This window comes from Dermacentor variabilis, chromosome 11 (genome assembly GCF_050947875.1).
Source record: "Dermacentor variabilis isolate Ectoservices chromosome 11, ASM5094787v1, whole genome shotgun sequence".
NCBI classification, from domain to species: Eukaryota; Metazoa; Arthropoda; class Arachnida; order Ixodida; family Ixodidae; genus Dermacentor; species Dermacentor variabilis.
Genome location: NC_134578.1, coordinates 61,286,403 through 61,298,513, shown reverse-complemented (window position 1 = coordinate 61,298,513; position 12,111 = coordinate 61,286,403). Strand labels below are relative to the sequence as shown.

At 42.8% G+C, this 12,111-nt stretch overlaps 1 long non-coding RNA gene across 1 annotated transcript; it reads left to right on the top strand.

Annotated features, from left to right (window-relative positions):
- Positions 1-1,618: 1,618 nt before the first annotated feature.
- Positions 1,619-10,332, top strand: LOC142564821 (uncharacterized). Its single transcript, XR_012824685.1, has 4 exons — positions 1,619-1,998; positions 4,897-5,073; positions 7,391-7,585; positions 10,097-10,332. It is a non-coding gene; the product is annotated as an uncharacterized LOC142564821 (long non-coding RNA).
- Positions 10,333-12,111: the final 1,779 nt, after the last annotated feature.

Below are 12,111 nucleotides of genomic sequence, written 5' to 3'. Positions count from 1 at the left end.
GACCGCGAGTACGCGGCGTGATCCCCGTCACAGTTTACACAGTGGAAAGCGTTCTCACAAGCTTCAGAGGTGTGTTCTTGGGCACTACATTTAGCACAAGTCTGGCGGCCTCGGCAGCTCTGCGAGCTGTGACCGAAGCGCTGGCATTTGAAACAACGGAGTGGGTTTGGCACGTACGGCCTAACACGGAGCTTGATGTACCCGGCCTCGATTGACTCGGGCAAGATACTTGATCCAAAAGTAATTATTAGGTGCTTCGTCTGGATCTCTTTACCATCCCGCCTCATCTTAATTCTTCTGACGTTGATCACATTTTGTTCGCTGAAGCCCTCCAGGAGCTCCGCCTCAGTCAGGTCAATCAAATCATCATCTGACACAACACCACGGGTGGTGTTCATTGTACGGTGTGAGGTTACTGTTATGGGGGTCTCCCCAAATGACACTAGTTTCTGTATATTCTCATATTGTTTCAGATCACGGAGCTCCAAGAGGAGGTCACCGCTTCCCATTCTCGACACCTTGTAACCTGGACCAAAAATATCAGTCAAGGACTTTGAGACAAGGAATGGGGAAATGTTTCGAACTGCTTTGTTTGGCTTTTCAGAGTGGATAACGTGGAAGCGCGGGAAATTCTGGATTTGGTGTCCAAAAAACTTGAAGACATCTTCGGTGCGCCCTCGTTTCTGAGGGCGATCAACAAGGGAGGGGAAAGAAGTTTCCATGAAAATATGTGTACATTCGGCAACAGCGCCGACCGCCCACCATGGAGCCCAACGAGGGGACGCGGCAGAGCTTGCATACAAGTCTGCACGACGCCAGTCGTACGCCGTCACTATAACCGAATATGGTTTACCCAAGGTTGGATAGCCACACAGGGTTAACCCTTGCCGCCAAGGAGAAAGGAAGTAAATAGAAGAGAGAAGAAGACAGGAAAGATGTAAAGTGAGAGATAAAGACGAAGGTTTGAGAAGAGAGAGACAGGAAAAGGCGACTACCGGTTTCCCCCGGGTGGGTCAGTCCGGGGGCGCCGTCTACGTGAAGCAGAGGCCAAAGAGGTGTGTTGCCGCCGCCGAGGGGCCGTAAAGGTCCAAACACCCGGCATTGGCTGCGCCTCAAAGAAGTAGAAGGCGTTGGCAAATAAAAAAGTTGCCGACAGGTAACTACAATCAAAAGAGCTGAAAGAAAGGTACGTATCCGCGCGCACAGAGAACCAAGCATATCTGAGCACAGTATTGTATCCACTAATGCACGATTAAAATGATGCGAAGGCCTTCCCAACTACTGGTGGCGCACTTCTTTGTTGGGTTGTTACTGAGAGCGAGTTTGCATATTCTTTTGCGCAGTCGGTTTTTAGAGATATATATCCGATGCCAATCGCTTGCAATTGCTGAAAGTTATGTTATTTTTGTTACCGGTTATTGATTTCACAAATGTCTTAGCAAGGGCGTTGCCTAGCCTCGGAAACTGCTGTCGCCGCAGGCGTGCAAAGCAACGGGTTCGTATTTACAACAATTCCAGACGTGCGAGAAACAGCTGTGGCGCATTGCCCTTTTTCAGAACGTCGGGCATTCGCATTTCTTTGCTCATATAGAGAGCCTCATTGGATGCATAGACTTCTGGCATCTGTGCAGTTTGTTCGCCTAGAGCGTCCACGGCGTGCTCTTTTGACGCACAAAACTTGCGTTAGTGCTCTGCTTCGGTGACGTTGGACAATAGGCTCAGCATCAGGAAGCAGGCTATTATAAGAAAGGGTAAAGAGCAGAAGCTAAGAATTTTCTATTTTGTACCGCCCCCTCCCCTCCTGCTTGGAACGGAAATATATTGTTTCGCTTGCTCAGCAGAACGTACAAAAGGCAGCCTTATACGACCTGTGACGTGTCAGCAAACTGATTTTTAACGCTTAGGCCTATGAAGCTCACAGGAAAAAAGAAATGGATACGACATTTATAACTGCAACGCTACTGGTCACATATGTCGCCTTCTGGGAGCCCAGCAGCGGTGAGCAATATATGTTTTTTGAACAAATAACCTTGTTTTCGTGAACACATTAGCAGCCCGTGTTTTGTGATTTGTTCTAGTGCACCCTAGTGTGCGGTGTATAAGCTATTTGAATGTATTGCTGACATGAAAACCATTATGATGTATGCGTTTGCGCAATGACACGTGCGTAAAGCATTTTTTTCGTAGCCACTACTTTTCTGAGCAAGAGCAATGCCCGAGTCTCTCCTGTCGGCGGTTATAAAAGAAAGCTACTAGAGAAAATATCAATAAATGCGTCAAGTATCGTGCGTTGGCATACCTTTATTACTTCGGCGGGCCGCTTCACTGAACGATCAGCCGTGGTCGAAGAAGGCATGTTCGACCACCGGGTTTAGGTATGCTGAATATTGACGTCCAGGGCAGTTTGGCCTTCCCTGCGGAATGTCCGATCACGTGTACTGCCCGTTTCCTCTGCCCTGATGCCTGTATACCGTAAGCCCACACATGTGTTCGCTATCACTGAAAGCTTTTCTCAATGTCCCAACTAGCATTTCGTTGCCTAACGCATCGCTATTTCACTTTATCAGCGAACTGTCCAGTTTATCAACCTCGGCCTACCTTCATGAGCCTGGCAAGACGAATGCAATTCCCCTCAGTGCGTATTTATTCCTCCTGCCCCAACTGACACCATCCTATGTTTACAGATTTCCCGCATGCAAGTACTATTGAAGCTTAAGTCAATCTTTCAGTTTGTTATTACTTTGTATTTGTATTTCCCCGGCGTAAAATTTTTTCTAAACCATAGTATCAGCAGTGGTTGAAACATTGGCTAACGCCATAAGGAGTTACGAAAAATCTGCTGACAGGAATCAATAGTCAAAATTGCTATACCTGTGTTTTTTGAAACAACATGTCTACCAAGACTTATATTGCTAGTAAATAACTTCTGACAACAGTAAGTTCCCGATTTACACGGGAATATACTTCGTGTGCAGGGAAACGAATTTTCTCAAATCTCTAAAGTCCACGAAAATGGACGGCGTATATTCCCTCGCACACAAATGTTTAAGCCTTCAGTTACAAAGGAGTGTCTATACCAGGCCCACTGGAAGTGCGCGTGACAGGCACTCCTTTCGAGCACAATGGGCATTGTAAGTGAAATTTCTGGGGCAGCACCCGCACACGGGTTTTCTTATCTACGTGTGCGCCGTTCTCGCGAAAGGAAGCATTTCCGAGAATTCGCATTTTTAAACTATATTTTGTTATCGCTTAACTATGACTTCAAGCTTTTCTTGCAGCGTCTGGAAATAGAACGTCCAAACATCAACGTACCCGAACAATACTTGCAGCTGCACTGTTACCTACCAAAGGGACCTTTGTATACGCTAAGCTATATCGCTTCGAAATGGATTGAGCGTGGCCATAGTGACAATGGTTACAGATAACGCATGGGTCACTTGTAAAGTTTATATAGGTTGCGTCCTTTTTATGCAATATGGCGGCGCTTAGAAAAGGATCCTTAGGGCAGCCAATGAGAATTGGCATTTCAACATGTAGTGCGCAAGTTGTGCGCAATATGCTGACGTTGGGCTATTTGGCAGCCAATTGAAAAAAATTATATCTGCAGCAATAACTGACACAACGAGAAACTACTCAAGCTGAAACAAAATCAAATATAAACACGCAACTCATACTTACTCATAAAGTGCAGGAACACGCGCTAAATGGAAAGATTTCAAGAAGACAAAATTATTGGAAGCCCCAAGTATAAGCAAAACAGACCACCAAGGTTATTGCACCTGAGCTTGCCTTTTAAATGTCACTAATCATCACCACAAACAGTTCTGTGCAGCTTGATGGAAAATAAAATTTCTTGTATATATAATGCGACGGAGTGCGTATTAAAACTATGACGCTAGCGTTGTGAGCGTGACAACTCGGGGTCATTGAGCGAACATGGGTCACGGGAGTCTTCGGCACAATCTGTTATAGTCTTTAGTTTTCTTATCTCTTGCGCGCACTGAATTGATCGAAGAGAAAAAGCACAGAACTAAGGCAGCCTACTATGGCGACGTCAACTGGAACCGTTTCGAACCGGCATGCCCTCTTTCAATTTTGTTTTTTGTTTTTCAGTATGGCAGTGCCTTAGCCCAAAAAGTGTGTCCCTATTCTACACGTGCTGTGCTCTGACACTAGTTTTTCTTTTACCAGTGTCCCATTCCTAATGCACTAACGAGCGGTGGCTTTCCTTTCACATTATCTCTACTTGCACCCAAAAGGCTCCTTTGATTTAATAGCTATGCGTAGGAAATGCAGCCCTGGTAACTTCCAAGTACGTTTTAAGCACTTCGTTGGTTGCCTTTATTTGCTCAATACCCTGATGCCGTTATTATTTACAGTATCGGCTTTCTTTTCTATTCAAATGTTTCGGCAATACCAGTCAGAAACGCTCCCAGTCATTTGATCGCCTGGTGCGAAAATAAGAAAAGGACAATGGCACGAGATTTACGTTGCCGCTCATTACGTCGTCCTTTTATACACCAAAGACGTTTCTCTAATTCGTATATAACGCGTGTTTCTCTAGATGAGCGTGTCTATTGTACTACGTATTGTGGCAAGCATATATATAATTAGTTTCAATTGTGAATATAAAATTTGTACTTGTTGGTTCGCACACGGTGTTACTCTGGGTATAGTTAATTCTAAAGAAACTAATTCCATTTACTAAATTTCGCTTTTTAAAAAGTACTTCTCCATAAATTTTGCTGAATATGAATAGTTTATGAAAATTAGCTTGGTGTTCGACCTTACCGAAAATTTGCGTCTTATTTGAATTGTTTTGTTGCATACCAGAGGAAATGTGCTCAGTCATTTTTTTGTGTAATGTTAGCCAAACATTTCTTTTTCCGTACTTAGCGGCCAGCTCAAGAAACCGTGCCTGCGAGGAGACACCTACAGTGGAAAACTGCAGCATTGTGCTCTTGAAATGGAGCTTCAATAAGGAGTCTAACGAATGCGAAAGAAATTATGTTTGCCGAGAAAACAAAAATTTGTTTGACTCGCAAGAGGAATGCACCAGAACTTGCCCACCAAGTGAGTAGCCGGAAATCGTATTCTTTAACGCAGCTTCATTGATTGATGAATATTGATTTATCTAATATTTCTATGAAAGAATTGCCCCAAATGTTCGTGTAGTTTTGTACTGTACAAGTACAATGTACTGCGTACTGAACGTGCATGTCTCATTCTCTGTACCGAACGTACGTGTTTTTTTTTGTTTTTCTCCTCACGTTTTGTTTGTTGTTGTACTCGGCCGCCGTCAATGCTGCACTGTAAGAGGAAGCCAGGACCTCTCAAGCTGTCTATACAGCTTTTCCCTGGCTGTCCTCGCAACACCAGTTGCGGAAATAAACCTTCAAACCTTCAAACCTTCATTGAAAACGAAATTCACTTGCATCAAGTAGCATTGGTAGGTCTTAGACCGGTGTATACTAAAAAGCAATATTCGTGATGCATATAAAAGTATCGGGGGGGGGGGTAATTTATTCTAATTCACTGTTTATATACTCGGTAACTATTTCCTTTATGAAGCTTAAAGATGTAGTGAAATAATTTCGGCTGATTACATTTTTGAGCTAAATGAAAGCCCTACACCTTTAGCCTCAAGCTAACATGGTGGCAAGATTCAAAAGGCCCTAATTGTTTATGTAATAGTTTTTGTATGGCCTGCTTTGGGTTTGTCTCCACTGTGTCGTGACGTCATGACACGGCAGAATATCAAGCGGTAGCAGGACACGCCGACATTTTCACATTTACTCCGGCTCCCTCAGTAGTCTGCTAGGCTGCTACAATCGCCGTCGTATTTACAGCAGCGCAGTATGCGCCCGTGTGAGTCGCAGCGATTGCCAGAACGTCGCAATGTCCTGCTCCCACGTGACCACATGTGTCATGACGTGACAGATGATTTCGTCGTGACATGTGTCATGACGTGACACAGATTTCGTCGCGTCCTCTTGGGGAGTACTGATTACCTTTTGAGAGCCAAAGTGTCATTCAAATACTTTTTACTGTGGGGCAAATGCCGGAGGTGAGTCAAGGGCATTGTGTGATGCGAACAAACAATACAAATGAGTTTTTATCTCGATGTATTGAGAAGATTTCTAACAAAATCACACTACAACAAACAGTCCTGCGATTTTAAACACATATTTTTCGTGGCAATTGAATTATAACACAGACCAAATACCATGAGCGTACTAAATAACAGCCTCAATGTAAACTATGTTTCATGCATATATGCAGTATCAATAACCAAGTGCGTATTGGCATGGCGAAAGTTCAACTGGGAACTGCACTGGGGTAGAAATGGTGTGTGCGTGAAATAAGTGAGCGAGAAAAGCTTGAATATTGCATCCAGCGTCCAAGAAATAGAAACATTTGGCGGAGATTAGCGTAAATGAGAGAGAATCGCGGTATCACTACGTCGTCCTTCTTTAACTCTCCAATCCATGATTTAAACCACGTACATCACATTGCAAGGTGTTGCTCAGGAGCTCTCACGACAGACTTCCTTGCCCTTTGAGCAGTGAAGTGCTACTTACTGATTTTGGTTTGCAGCAGGCAATCATCAGCTGCAATTTATATATATATATATATATATATATATATATATATATATATATATATATATATATATATATATATATATATATATATATATATATATATATATATATATATATATATATATATATATATATATGTATATATATATATATATATATATATATATGTATATATATATATGTGTGTGTGTGTGTGTGTGTGTCCTATCTTTAGCACGTGACCGCATTCCCACATTTCAGACGCATGCACTTTTCTCCACTTTCATGCTCCTTGTGACACTTCATTAAATTTCATGTTGGTAATCCTTTCGGAATGCTTTAAAAAAAGACAGAGCGAGTATATTGAAATAAAGCTCTGTGCCTATTCGAAGAAGCTACTTCGTTAGATGCCTCATGGACGGCAGCCCTTCAAATGCTAGGAAAATAAGTGACTACGATGAATTTCACTCGTCTAGAAGTGTTCCTTACGTGTTACTCAGACCAAAAAAGAAAAGTTATGTCCTATTCAATGAAACCTTAATAAGTAAAAATACTTTTTTACGTTATAACCTACAGACAAGTTAGACATGTTTTTCTTAACCACTCTTATATGTTGTATCATAGTGTATCGATGCAGGCTTCTTCAATTAAAACCTCACTTTCTCCGAGTGGAGGCACCTTTGTCCTGTCTATAGTTTTGACGTAACTGGCACTGGGTGTAAATTCTTTAGCAGTTGAGGAGGAAGGATAGAGGGAAGTTAGCCATAATAAGCATTTAATGTTGTTCACCGTCTTCTTGTGTCTAGTTTCAGGAGCTGCACCTCGGCCGAAGGAAAGGGATTGCTACTATTGGCTCTATAAAGGAAACGGATGTTACTCATACTGGTTTACTTATTATTATGACCGCTGGGGAAGAAGTCATCCAGTAATGATATATACTGGATGTGGAAGGTGGCAACGTAGACGCTATGCCTATTTTCTGTATTCAAGGAAATGCACAGGTAAGAGAAGCGTGTTTTGCAAAGAGGTCCGCAAATTTGCCACCAAATACTATTCTATTGCTTCCTTCGTTTCAACAAAGGACGCGTGTAAGAACTTGGCTGCTGCTGAATTAGACATATTTCCGTGTAATTTGTGTGTAATACAGGCAATACTGAAACCTGCAACCTGAACTTCATGTAAAAAAAAATAACTTTCCTAAACGTACTCTGTACAGTGACTTTAGATTGAAGGCGAACGTTTCTTATTGGGCCCCCAATGTCAGGAATCACGAGAATCACTTGACCGCACTACCAGATATTCGCTTAATCATTCATCGCTGCTTATTTTTACGTAACATTTGTAGTATTCTATCTGTGATATCTAAGTGTACGTATGAGTTATCCGAAATACAAAATGTACCTCACAATGTAGTAGCACGTAATCAGGCAGTTACCAGTTCATTAGATTCATGCAAGCTATCCATGCATATATATTGCCACGTGGTAGTGACGGTGAAGAAAGCAGGAATACGGTGGAATACAAAACTAGCTTTTATTGGACGAACCCAAGCCCATAAAAACAGGCTACACTTATAGCACAACGATAGCGGCGAACACGGTCGGCGATCGTCGGAAATCTGATCAGCGGGTCAAGCGTGTCGGCTCTGCTGAGCACGAGGTCGCGGGATCGAATCCCGGCCACGGCGGCCGCATTTCGATGGGGGCGAAATGCGAAAACACTCGTGTGCTTAGATTTAGGTGCACGTTAAAGAACCCCAGGTGGTCAAAATTTCCGGAGTCCTCCACTACGGCGTGCCTCATAATCAGAAAGTGGTTTTGGCACGTAAAACCCCAAATATTAATATTAAGCGCGTCGTTTTTATAGAGCAGTCATCGAATGTTCCAGACTAACCGTTCGGACCCGCGTGCCTTCCACAAAGTTCTACACCATTCGCGTCAGGTGATGAAATCAGATAACATATGGTTCGGCGACAACAGACAGCGGATAGATGCATTGATAACTTTCCAGAAACTTTGGATACATGCAGGCCCGTCCCACGCTGTGCGATTACATTTGTTAGGCGGCGAAACGTGGCTGCCCGATAAAGATAAGTACACGCGTCATTATATATATATATATATATATATATATATATATATGTTCGCGTTTGCGTGTGTGTGTTCCATTTTCTAGAATACGAAACGAATAGTGCTTATTATTATAAGGCCACTTAAAACACAGGGCTGCATGTTGTGTCTGCTTTGTTGTCTGATGGTGTACTACCAGTTGCAGGCACCTCTAGAATTTTAATGTAGCTTATACAGGTCTTTAGAATGAATCTCTTCGGGAAATAAATTTAAGGTGCGTGCAATTATAACTTCTGTGAAGAATCAGAGCATATTTTTTTATCCTTCTGCGAAATTAACGCTTGGAAATGTCCGTCCCCGTCCTGATGAAAATATTCCAGCTGAAAAACAAGCGTGACATTTTTCTTTACGTTGGCTATGCTGACAGTGATATCTGTGCCTGCAAGCCTTTCTTGACAGCGGTGAAGTACGCATAAAGAGAAATGAACCCGCTCGAATCCTAAAGTGGCTAACGTCTGCCAAATGTTTAACTACACACGCAAAAGAAAGCTATAAAATCAAAGTCACAAATGAAAACTCGGTAATCTTGCCATTTCTTTGTATGATGAGCGGAACGTAGTACCCGTTGCGGCCTAAATAAAAGCACGCCTTTTATTTAGGCCGCACAATACTAGACCTAGAATATTAGAATATAGAATACTAGAATATTAGACTGCACAATACTAGAACTCAACATTATACACGAGTCTGTTGTAGCACGAGGCCCTTTGTTTGCTTGTCTAGTTTCATCAGAACCTATGCAAACACTTCACATTCAGGAAGTAATGTCTCTTCGCTTCGCTGAATAACCTCGCAGTTCTTCTTGTGCCGAAATGACCCTGAGGCAGTTGAGCCACAAAGCAAAAAAATTCCGCAGATGTGCGACGTAATCTCAAATTCACGAATGAGACATCATTACGCACGATGTGGTAATCAACAAAGGTTCATGTCCTCAAAGCAGCGTTGAAGTGTTTTACTGTTTTGCCCTGCAGGGCTTCCAATGGTCCTGGCATAACAGATTCGGAAGCAAAAACATTTGGCGGGAAACAGCTAAACAATATTTTTGCTGGAGGTGCTGTATGTCTGCAGCGTACTTGATACGTTGGAGTAGTACGTGGCATACGTCCTCGTCATCGAGTCCCCACAAACATGCTCCAGAGGACACAGGCTTACTTCGAAATAAAAAGTATTATGTGAAAGTAGTTCTGAGGCCAAACAACGTAATAGGGCAGTTGATGCGCCGTGAAAGCTGACGATCTAGCTTATGCTCAATTAAGATGTGGACCAATGTCGTGTAGTGTTTTGCGATTTGTCAATAACATAACCAGCAATCTATCCGGTCCCTGATTTCAAGATACATAGACCCACCATGAGTACTTACGTCTTCTTTTCTTTCTTTTTCAGAAATAAGACGAAACCCATATGTATTCTGGGAATAAAGAAGGACAATGTTTGTCGTTTGACCCATATCACTCAAAATATTATATGCGTTTCAATGATCCTAGAAGGAACAGATTGCTCCGTGAGGGACGAGCAGTAGTGATATATTGGTCACAATAATGCATATGTATACATATATTCTTAAAAATTATATCATATTTTTCTATTGAAAATAAATAAATTCTGAAGTACAGTAAGTAGTGCAAAAGTGTTTAGTGGAATATGTTTCAGCACTAATCGTGTGGAACAGTATAACCCATTTCAAAATAACAGCCAAAGGTCATTCTTGCGCAGCTCGCCACTGTAGCAATATTTAAGTAGAGACTTTCAAATGCAAACACGTTCGTGAGCATCTGTTACGGGTAGAGAAAGTTTCCTACTGAATTTTAAGCAAGCTCTTATTTGTTACAAACTTAGAATATCGGTGGAATTGTATCGACAGTATTTTTTCTTAAAAAGAACCTTTTCTGTTGCGCTTTGGGGAAGCATAAAAACTGAGATAAAATTGAAGTAATTGAATTCTATGTTCTGTGCGAGTTGCGGCACCATGTCACTAATTACAAGAAGCATCTTTACAATGTTGCGTGCGTTAGAAAACTAGTTATAAATAGCACAAACGCAATATACGAAGTGTCAGAAATCTGCTTCGTATTGCGCATGTCATTTCGCTAGCAATATGATAACTTATGCGGTTTCGTGATGCCTGCTGCATTAGTGTCTTCAGTAGCAAATATCGCATGGCGTAAGGTCATTCTAAAATATTTCATAGTGAATAGTTACACTAGACTATACAATACTTCCAGCGTGCAAATATTGCCTCGAGACCATAGAGTAGCTTACTGCCAGAACGCGCTAAGTTGCTACTCAAGGGAATTTAGGCTTGTTTCAGGGCCACGTCTAGACGAACAACGTCTGAGCTACTTACGTCGTTTTCCCCGTAGGCTGAGAATTCTTGTTTATTAATTAAACACAACAAAGGAGGCCGTGGTTAGCAACTACATCGGCCGCTGACGTGAACTGTGCCCATGATTGTGATTATTTCATACATCCATGTAGACGTTGACCATGCCGAAATTGAGCGTGGTCATCTCATTCCATAAGTATATTTAACGTACTTACAAGCAACTGTAACGTAAACAATGGGAACGGGTTTAGAGAATTCACAACGAATGTGTGGGAAAATAAACAAACTGGGCTAGCATTCTTCCTAACTTGCGCGTTCATCAAACTTCGTCATGAACATTGTCTCGACTAGTTTCGCTACAATCATCTGTGGCGTGCATAGCATTACAGACGGTGTCTAAAGCCGACGACGAAAAGTAGTGTCGGAGTCGTTTCACAAGCTTGAGCATGAAAGGGTGTTCAAGCCAACCTGCATAATTATGGACTTGAAGGATCTAGTTTCTGACACGACATTCTTTTGATATGCAGAACAGCATATCACTTACGGTGGTCCTTATTGCAATATCAATTATATGGACACACCGGGGACATTTCCGCGCCGTGGCCGTCGCCGCGATGTTCCGTGTAAACTCAAAGGGCGATAACACGGTCACCGTGAGCACTACGCCGTATGCACAAGTCCAAGCGTACGAGGGGAGCCGACAATTGCGCCCAAATCTCGCCCGCTCGGAACGAGGGAAAGCGGGGAGTAAGCGCGCCGTCTTTCGTAGCGCGCGAGACACTCAACGTTTCGATGCATCAAAGGTAGGGAAAGGAGGATGGCGGCATTCGACTCTGGCTACAACTGCATATGTGGCGGCTGCGCACGGTCGAAACCCGCATCTAGATAGCGATTTGCAATGGGGACCCATTCTAAGTGCGTCGACAGCTCTTAGCTTTTTGCGTGCTGTGTGTTCTCGGCGCTCAGTTTGCGTTGGCGCGATAGACGGCACGGTCACTTCGCTCGCTCCACGCCAGCGTTTTGACGAAGGTCCACAGTCATCAAGTGTGATGTGTTCATATTTGCTGTGACCGCT